This window comes from Tiliqua scincoides, unplaced genomic scaffold (genome assembly GCF_035046505.1).
Source record: "Tiliqua scincoides isolate rTilSci1 unplaced genomic scaffold, rTilSci1.hap2 HAP2_SCAFFOLD_125, whole genome shotgun sequence".
In the NCBI taxonomy this organism is placed as follows: Eukaryota; Metazoa; Chordata; class Lepidosauria; order Squamata; family Scincidae; genus Tiliqua; species Tiliqua scincoides.
Genome location: NW_027101377.1, coordinates 35,001 through 43,429, shown reverse-complemented (window position 1 = coordinate 43,429; position 8,429 = coordinate 35,001). Strand labels below are relative to the sequence as shown.

The 8,429-nt window shown below is 51.3% G+C and overlaps 2 pseudogenes; both read right to left on the bottom strand.

Annotated features, from left to right (window-relative positions):
• Positions 1 to 703: 703 nt before the first annotated feature.
• On the bottom strand, positions 704 to 826 carry LOC136635901 (5S ribosomal RNA; annotated as a pseudogene).
• A 268-nt stretch (positions 827 to 1,094) lies between these two features.
• Positions 1,095 to 1,211, bottom strand: LOC136635899 (5S ribosomal RNA; annotated as a pseudogene).
• Positions 1,212 to 8,429: the final 7,218 nt, after the last annotated feature.

Genomic DNA, 8,429 nt, shown 5'->3' with positions numbered 1-8,429 from the left:
TGTGGTGTGCAAAGGCAGGGCCTGCACTTGCGGCAAGGCTGGCTTTGAACCAATTGGACCAATTGCTCCCCACGCCTAAGGTCCCCCCACCACGCTAGGGCAATCTAGTCTCGTATTGGATTTTTATATTAAAATTTGCTGCCGTCCATTGGGTCCGTGAACTTTTGAAGAGCACCTCTGGTTGGTTGGCAACCTTCAGTCTCGAAGGTTGTAAGCCTACAACCATAGCCTACAAGCCTATGGTGTAAGCCTACAGCACCCGGTATTCCCAGGCGGTCTCCCATCCAAGTACTAGCCAGGTCTGACCCTGCTTAGCTTCCGAGATCAGACAAGATCGGGAGATAGTGTTCAGTATAGGGAGATGGTTGGCAACCTTCCGTCTCGAAAGACTATGGTATAAGCCTACAGCACCCGGTATTCCCAGGCGGTCTCCCATCCAAGTACTAGCCAGGCCTGACCCTGCTTAGCTTCCAAGATCAGACAAGATCGGGAGATAGTGTTCAGTATAGGGAGATGGTTGGCAACCTTCCGTCTCGAAAGACTATGGTATAGGTCTACAGCACCCGGTATTCCCAGGCGGTCTCCCATCCAAGTACTAGCCAGGCCTGACCCTGCTTAGCTTCCAAGATCAGACAAGATCGGGAGATAGTGTTCAGTATAGGGAGATGGTTGGCAACCTTCCGTCTCGAAAGACTATGGTATAAGCCTACAGCACCCGGTATTCCCAGGCGGTCTCCCATCCAAGTACTAGCCAGGCCTGACCCTGCTTAGCTTCCGAGATCAGACAAGATCGGGAGACAGTGTTCAGTATAGGGAGATGGTTGGCAACCTTCCGTCTCGAAAGACTATGGTATAAGCCTACAGCACCCGGTATTCCCAGGCGGTCTCCCATCCAAGTACTAGCCAGGCCTGACCCTGCTTAGCTTCCAAGATCAGACAAGATCGGGAGATAGTGTTCAGTATAGGGAGATGGTTGGCAACCTTCCGTCTCGAAAGACTATGGTATAAGCCTACAGCACCCGGTATTCCCAGGTGGTCTCCCATCCAAGTACTAGCCAGGCCTGACCCTGCTTAGCTTCTGAGATCATGGTATAAGCCTACAGCACCCGGTATTCCCCGGCGGTCTCCCATCCAAGTACTAACCAGGCCTGACCCTGCTTAGCTTCCGAGATCAGACGAGATCGGGCATGTGCAGGGTAACAGTTGCTTGGATGGTCTTCCATTCTGCCATAGAGAGAAAAGTCTATCGCAAATTTTATTTTTTGTCCCTAGAAGATTCTACGGCCCTTGGTGGTGACCAAAAAAATGTTTCCAGTTGGGCCCCACAGCTCTTATGGACAGCCCTGGTTGGGGGAGGGTTCCAGGGAAAGGAACCTGCGCTTGGATCTTCTAGGAACAAGAAAGGTGGAACCCAGAGCTGGCCCAAGACCTGCTGACACCTGAACTGCAAGCCAAATGGTACCCCATGATGTGCCAGCCTTCCTACTCTCCAGTATCTTAGCCCAGCACTATCTTCTACTCCACCAGCCGTCTTCCTCTCTGCCTCCCCTCTTTTCCAGTCCAAACTAGATGGGCCTTTGGCTTGACCCAGCGGGGCTCTTCTGATGTTCTTTTGCGACTCCGGCTTTGGCTAAGAATGCAAGGGAGGGCACCAGAATGAGGTCTCTTGCTGTCTGGTGTGCTCCCTGGGGCATTTGGTGGGCCGCTGTGAGATACAGGAAGCTGGGCTAGATGGCCTGATCCAGTGGGGCTGCTCTTATGTTCTTAAGAAGTCGTGGCTCACCCAAGTTCACCCACACGCTTTGGTGGCTGTTTGGTGATTCGAACTCAGATCTCCCTCCTACGTTCTTTGAGGGACACCAGGAGACCACGATCACCACTTTCAACTCCGGTGTTTTAAAACACTCTCTCAGTTGCCCCCCACCCAAAAAAAAACCCCGATTGTTGCTTTAGCTTTAGGCTTTTTAAAAAAAACTGTAGAGGTGTGACATCACACCCAGAAGTGACCCCACTTCTGGGTGTGATGTCATGGGGGCAACAGTTCAAACTTTGCCCTGGTTGGCTACCTACGCCCCAGGCTGTAGCACCATGGCAGAGAAGCTGCCTTGCATATGGTAGATTCAATCCCTGGCAGCGTCTCCAAGGAGGGTTGGGACAAGCCCCTGCCTGAGAGTCTGGAGAGCTGCTACCAGTCCAGGTTGGCGACACTGAGGTAGATGGACCTGGGTCCTGATCCAGTATACAGCCGTGTTATCCATCAATGGATACACAGAATGTATTGCTTCATGGTGGATCTGTTTGGTCATCTACAGCAGTGTTCAGCGTGTGGGTCGGGACCCCCAAGGGGCTCACAAAGCCTCATTTGGGGGTCGCAGCAACTTTTCAACCATTATGTGCAACCTCCTGATTTTAGAAATGGGCTAGGTCAGATGCAAGGGAGGGCACCAGGATGAGGTCCCTTGTTATCTGGTGTGCTCCCTAGGGCATTTGGTGGGCCGCTGTGAGATACAGGAAGCTGGACTAGGTGGGCCTTTGGCCTGATCCAGTGGGGCTGCTCTTATGTTCTTATGCTCCCTGGGGCATTTGGTGGGCCGCTGTGAGATCCAGGAAGCTGGACTAAATGGGCCTGTGGCCTGATCCAGTGGGGCTGCTCTTATGTTCTTATGCTCCCTGGGGCATTTGGTGGGCCGCTGTGAGATCCAGGAAGCTGGACTAGATGGGCCTATGGCCCGATCCAGTGGGGCTGCTCTTATGTTCCTAAGAAGTCGTGGTTCACCCAAGTTCACCCACACGCTTTGGTGGCTGTTTGGTGATTCAAACCCAGATCTCCCTCCTACATTCTTTGCCGGACACCAGGCATCTCTCTGGGGCCTTGTTCCTTGTTCAGCTGGTTGGGCTTCTAGCTCTTCAGCTTACGAGGTTACGTAGCGACCGTTCGTCCTTATCAGGAATACATAGCTTTGACTTTTTAATTTTCTTTTTGTGCTATAATAGGGTTAATTGTCTTCGCTTGACCCCCATTAGCTGGCAGGCTTTTCCCCCAAAGCCTGTTCTTGTTTGGATCAAATGTGTCTAACTTTTTCCATCCAAGATGCCAAATTAGAGGAGCCGATTTCCCCTCTTTGGAAAGATGCAGAGATAAGCCTATAGAACGAAGCAAACCTACAGGCAGGAAGCGGCCCGAGAGTGTTGAGAGAGTTAGAGCAGGCCAAAGAAAATATTTCGTTACCCGGCATGTAATAGGAGTTCCAGCCTGTGGAACCCCTTGCCACGGGATGTGGTGGTGGCAGCTGAAGGCCTAGATGCCTTGAAAAGGAGACTGGGAAGGAAATCTTGGGCCAGTCTTGGGGACTTTGCTTCCCCCTTGACCCAGGCACAAGCATTCACTATTAATTCAGAGCTGAGACGAGAACTACATCCAGTGGGTACAAATAGCAAGAGAGCAGATTCTGGTCGGTCCTCAAGAAGACATTCTTGATGGTCAGGACAGTTTGGCAGTGGAACAGATTGCCCAGGGATGTGGTGGAGGGATCTCCTTCTCTGGAGATCTTCAAGCAGATACTCAACAGGAGCTGGAGATGCTCTAGGAAGCTTTCCTGCCGCAAGGAGGGGGTTGGACTAGATGATCTCGCGGCACCCTTCCAACCTCACGATGTTGTGATTCTCACATGGGAGGGGAACCACAGGCGCATGTCTCTGCTCTTGGTGGAATGAACAAGGTGGAGGTTGCAACGTGGGGTAGGGAAGGAGGAAGCCAATAGCCAGACTCTCTCTCTCTCTCTCTCCTTGAAACCTGACGTCAGCCTCCCACTCTCAGAAGGTAATAAAGAAAAAAGCTGCTCCCCCAGCAGCAGTTAAAACCGAGAGGAGCTGGCAAGCAGGGAGAGGTGCACATCTGCTCCATTTGAAAGCACATGTCTCCGGAACATAATTATTCCCCATAACGGCCGACACGCTCTGTGTGGTGGCCGGTTGCTGAAAGTCAAACAGGCCCCGCAGGTCTGTTTCACAGGAGAGAGGAGGGCACCCATTCCAAATCCTCATTTCTCAACATCCTTGCATCTCCTGGACCAGGTAGGTATGTAGGTAGGTAGGTAGGTAGATATGGGAGGGACAGACAGACAGACAGACAGACAGATAGATAGATAGATAGATAGATAGATAGATAGATAGATAGATAGATAGATAGATAGATAGATAGATAGATAGATAGATAGATAGATGGGGTATAGAAGTATGGAGAGAGGGGGGATAGATAGATAGATAGATAGATAGATAGATAGATAGATAGATAGATAGATAGATAGATAGATAGATAGATAGATAGATAGATAGATAGATAGATAGATGATCTCACCAGGACCCATGAGAAAGGGGTGCAGGGGGTATGTCATATCTGGGCCCAGGGTCAAAAAGGAGGCCTGGAAGCCAAAAGAGGGGAGCCAGAAATTTCCTGGGATCGTACATTTTCCAATCTCACCTAGTCCCAAGAGAAGAGGGTGCAGGGGGTACATCATAACTGGGCCCAGGGTCAAAAGTGGGTGCCAGGAGCCAAAGGAGGGGAGCCAGAAATTTCCTGGGGTCATACATTTTCCAATCTCACCTGGGCCCAAGATGGGGGAGAGTGTAGGGGGTACATCGTACCTGGGCTCGGGGTCGGAAAGGGAGCCTGGGAGTCAAAGGAGGGGAGCTGGACATTTCCTGGACTCGTTGTGTATATTGTGTGAAGACCAGAATTCCCATTTGGGGTCAGTCTACATAGATTTACATATCATAATTCATAGAAATTATGATCTAATGATCGTATGAAATTATGATCCAATGGAGAAGGGAAGGGGCTCAAAAAAAAAAAACACAAAACCACCTATGTACCACCTGATAAAATGCATCTCAGAGGCTCTGGGTGTGCATGAGATATGTGTGTGCCGAAACAGGTGCTACAACAGTATTATGAGACCCTTTTCCATGACACATTGGAAGGGAGAGAGGGAAATTTTGAGCTGTGTTCCCAGCAACTGCGTCGGGTTCTTTATTCTGTTCCGCCCTGCCAAATTCCTGGATGGAAGAGTGCGCGTAAGGAGAGTGCAAGCCGGAGTGCGCTCAAGGTAGAGAAAACAAGCCTGCCTCCCCCCCTTTCCCACCCCGCGGTGTCCCGAGGCAGGTCACACAACCAGCACATCTGCAGACATGATGCCCTTCCACTTGGGCGCATGGCAGAAGTGAAGCTTGTGAGATCCTGGTATGCGCGAGCAGATGTTCCATCCGGGGGCAAACGTGCTGGGGCAGTTCCCCGACACTGTATCTCTGCACGTCTTGGGTGATTCAGATTCGCTTTGACGGAGAGATCTGATGGGATGGGGAGGGTGGGGCAGAGGTTGGGAAGTTGAAGTCAAGCTCCTAAACCCAAGCCTCGGGGCTGTCTCTTCACGGCTCTCTCACGCACAGGTCACCGGGGTCAACTTCCAGTTTCCATGACCAGAAGGCAGTAGCCTCGTTACGGAGTACTGACTTCCAGGAACTGCGTGTCTGAGATGCTACTCCAGGTGTTTAATCTTCACATTTCTATACTCCTCTTCCTCCGATGAGCTCGGAGCTCGGATTTCGGAGCTCAGACTGGTGTCCACGGCTCCTTCCCTCCTTTTGTCTTCACAACAACCCTGCGAGGTAGGACTGAGAGAGAGAGTGACTAGCCCAAGGTCACCCACGACTGAGCAGGGATTCGAATCTGGATCTTCCAGGCCTACGTCTGACTCCTGAACCGCCACCCAGTCCTCCTGGTTGAGGCAGATATTTATTTTTATGTGAACACTGATTTATTTTTCAAGTTTTTATACCACCCTTCCTCAAAGGAGCTCAGGCTGGTGTACACGGTTCCTTCCCTCCTTTTGTCCTCACAACAACCTTGTAAGGTAAGCAAGAGTGAGAGGTGGTTACTTAGACCTAAGGTTCCAAGGATCTAAGGATCTTAGATCCTAAGACCTACTTAGATCCAAGGTTACTTAGACCTAAGGCCAATTCCCAAACCACTACACCAGGGGTGCCCAAACCCTGGCCCTGGGGCCACTTGCGGCCCTTGAGGCCTCTCAATGCGGCCCTCAGGGAGTCCCCAGTCTCCAATGAGCCTCTGGCCTCCAGAGATTTGTTGGAGCCCACTCTGGACCTACACAACTGATCTCAGCGTGAGGGTGACTGTTTGACTTCTCGTGAGAGCTATGGGATGAGGGCTCTCTCCACTGCTTGCTGTTTCATGTCTGTGATGCAGTAGTGGCAGCAAAGGAAAGGCCAGTCTTGCTTTGTGCCAGGCCTTTTATAGGCCTTGAGCTATCGCAAGACCTTCATTCATTCATATAAGTTCATCTTTAATATATTCATTTATTTAAACTTATGTAAATTTATTCAAATTTTAAATGTAAATTAATTCTTTTTTTTCCCCTGGCCCCTGACACAGTGTCAGAGAGCTGATGTGACCCTCCTGCCGAAAACTTTGGACACCCCTTGCACTACACTATCCTGGCTCTCAAGCAAGGGAAGAGGAAGACCAGAGGAATCGAGATGTGAATTGCTAAAGAATGGGAGGGGGGGATTGAAGTTGTATGTACACTGTATGGGGCAGGGACCTCTTCTGCCTTACCGTGCAAAGTACCCCACGAGGTGAGGAGGCAAGGCTCCATATCTACTATGTCCTGCTCTTGCAATGATCTCAATCTCCCTTCTCCACTGCATTCTGGCTCAGCTCCTAATTGGTTTCAGATGGAACAGCAGCTTGTTACGAAACAAATGCTATGATATGTTCGTGTGCCCAGGCAATCATGCGCAGAAGCTGCATTCTCCTTTTCATGTGCAATGCGCCCCCACTGTTCATATAAACTGACCTGATCAACCTGGACTGGCTATTAGTAGTAGACTGACAGCCCAAGCCTAACCCGTGCTGGAACAGGCAGGCCGGCTCTCCTACCCCATATCCATATTGGGGCTGCCTGCGGCTCAGCTCCGGGGCAAGGGGAATGTGTTCCCCTTACCCCAGGTAAGCCCAGGTAAGCCCCTTACCCCAGGTACAGCAGCCTCAATGGGGAGGCGCAGATCAGAGCAGCCCGGAGCTGCGTTGGGCCACCTGGGTAAGCACCTGGAGCCTGGCCCCATTCCCCACTCAGCCCCAGCTTGCCACCCTCCCCAAGATGCTGTGCTGGCCTGACTTGGCCAGTATGATTTTATATGCCAGCTCCACAGGGCCCAGGTCAACCTCCCAGTGGGGCAAAACCTCCAGGCTGGCCTGCGCAAAACCTCCAGTCTGGCACATGTGATGTGCACCAGCCCAAGGTCTGGTTAGGACTGGGCCCTAATGGTAGACTGCCTTGGGAGTCTAGCTCAGTCCACAGCGCTCCTGACCTTCCTGTGGACTTTTAGAAGCATTTAGAGGCTTCTGTGCACCATGAATGGTGCCTCCCCATTCCCCCCTCCCTGACACCCCAGTGTCTGTCTGCTCTCCAGATGCACCAGGAAGCATGAAAATGTCCCTTTGGGGCAACTGTTTGATCTGTTTCCCAAGCGGATATCTCATCATTTCCTTCCCAACGTGCACCGTCTCTCCTCGAAGCCGACGAGACGACTATTTGATCCGCGCTGGGCAATAAGGTCAGGTGACGTTCCACGCTCTTTCTCGGGCTCAAGAGTTTCGCTGACGAGGGGCAAACGGTTCAGAAGAAAACCATGGAGATCACAAAAGGGTTTCACAACATACATGGGACACTGAAGGAACAGAGTTTGCTGTAAGGAAGTCTCAAGCAGCTCTCTGGTTTTTCAGAGGATGTCAGAAGGGAAAACCGTTTGTCCTCTTCTACCCACTCGGCGGTGGGAAAATAAATTGTGTGATTGATCTGCGGGACTCCTTGCCACAGGATGCAGTGATGGTGTCCAGTGTATTTGCCTTGAAAAGGGGATTGGGCAGATGGATGGAGGAAGCAGGCCACAAGCAAGCTGTGATGGGTAAAAGCAACCTCCTGGTTTGTGGAGTAGGCTAGCTCGGAATGACCACAGGATGCACGAATCTCGAGTGTCCCCAGAGGCACCTGGTGGTCCGCTGTGAGGTACAGGAAGCTGGGCTAGATGGCCTGATCCAGTGTTTCTAAGTGTCCTTATTCCCAAACTTAAAGAACAAGAAGTTTTCCTGACAACAATGAGGGCTAGAAACTTGCTAGAAAGAGGACATTCTCGGGCTGTAAGAGGGAGATTGGTGTCAGGACAAGTTGGCTGTGGCACATTCAAAATTCGAAGCAAAGAGCCAATTTCCTCCCGAGGCCAAACAGCTGAGCACTTTCAAGGGGAGCCAAACCAGTTTCTAGAAGAGAGGAGAACTTTCTCCAGGGAGGTCGGCACAGCCTTGATGGGGGGGAGCTGCTGTGGGGCAGCCGGGAATGAAGCCTCCTTCCCCC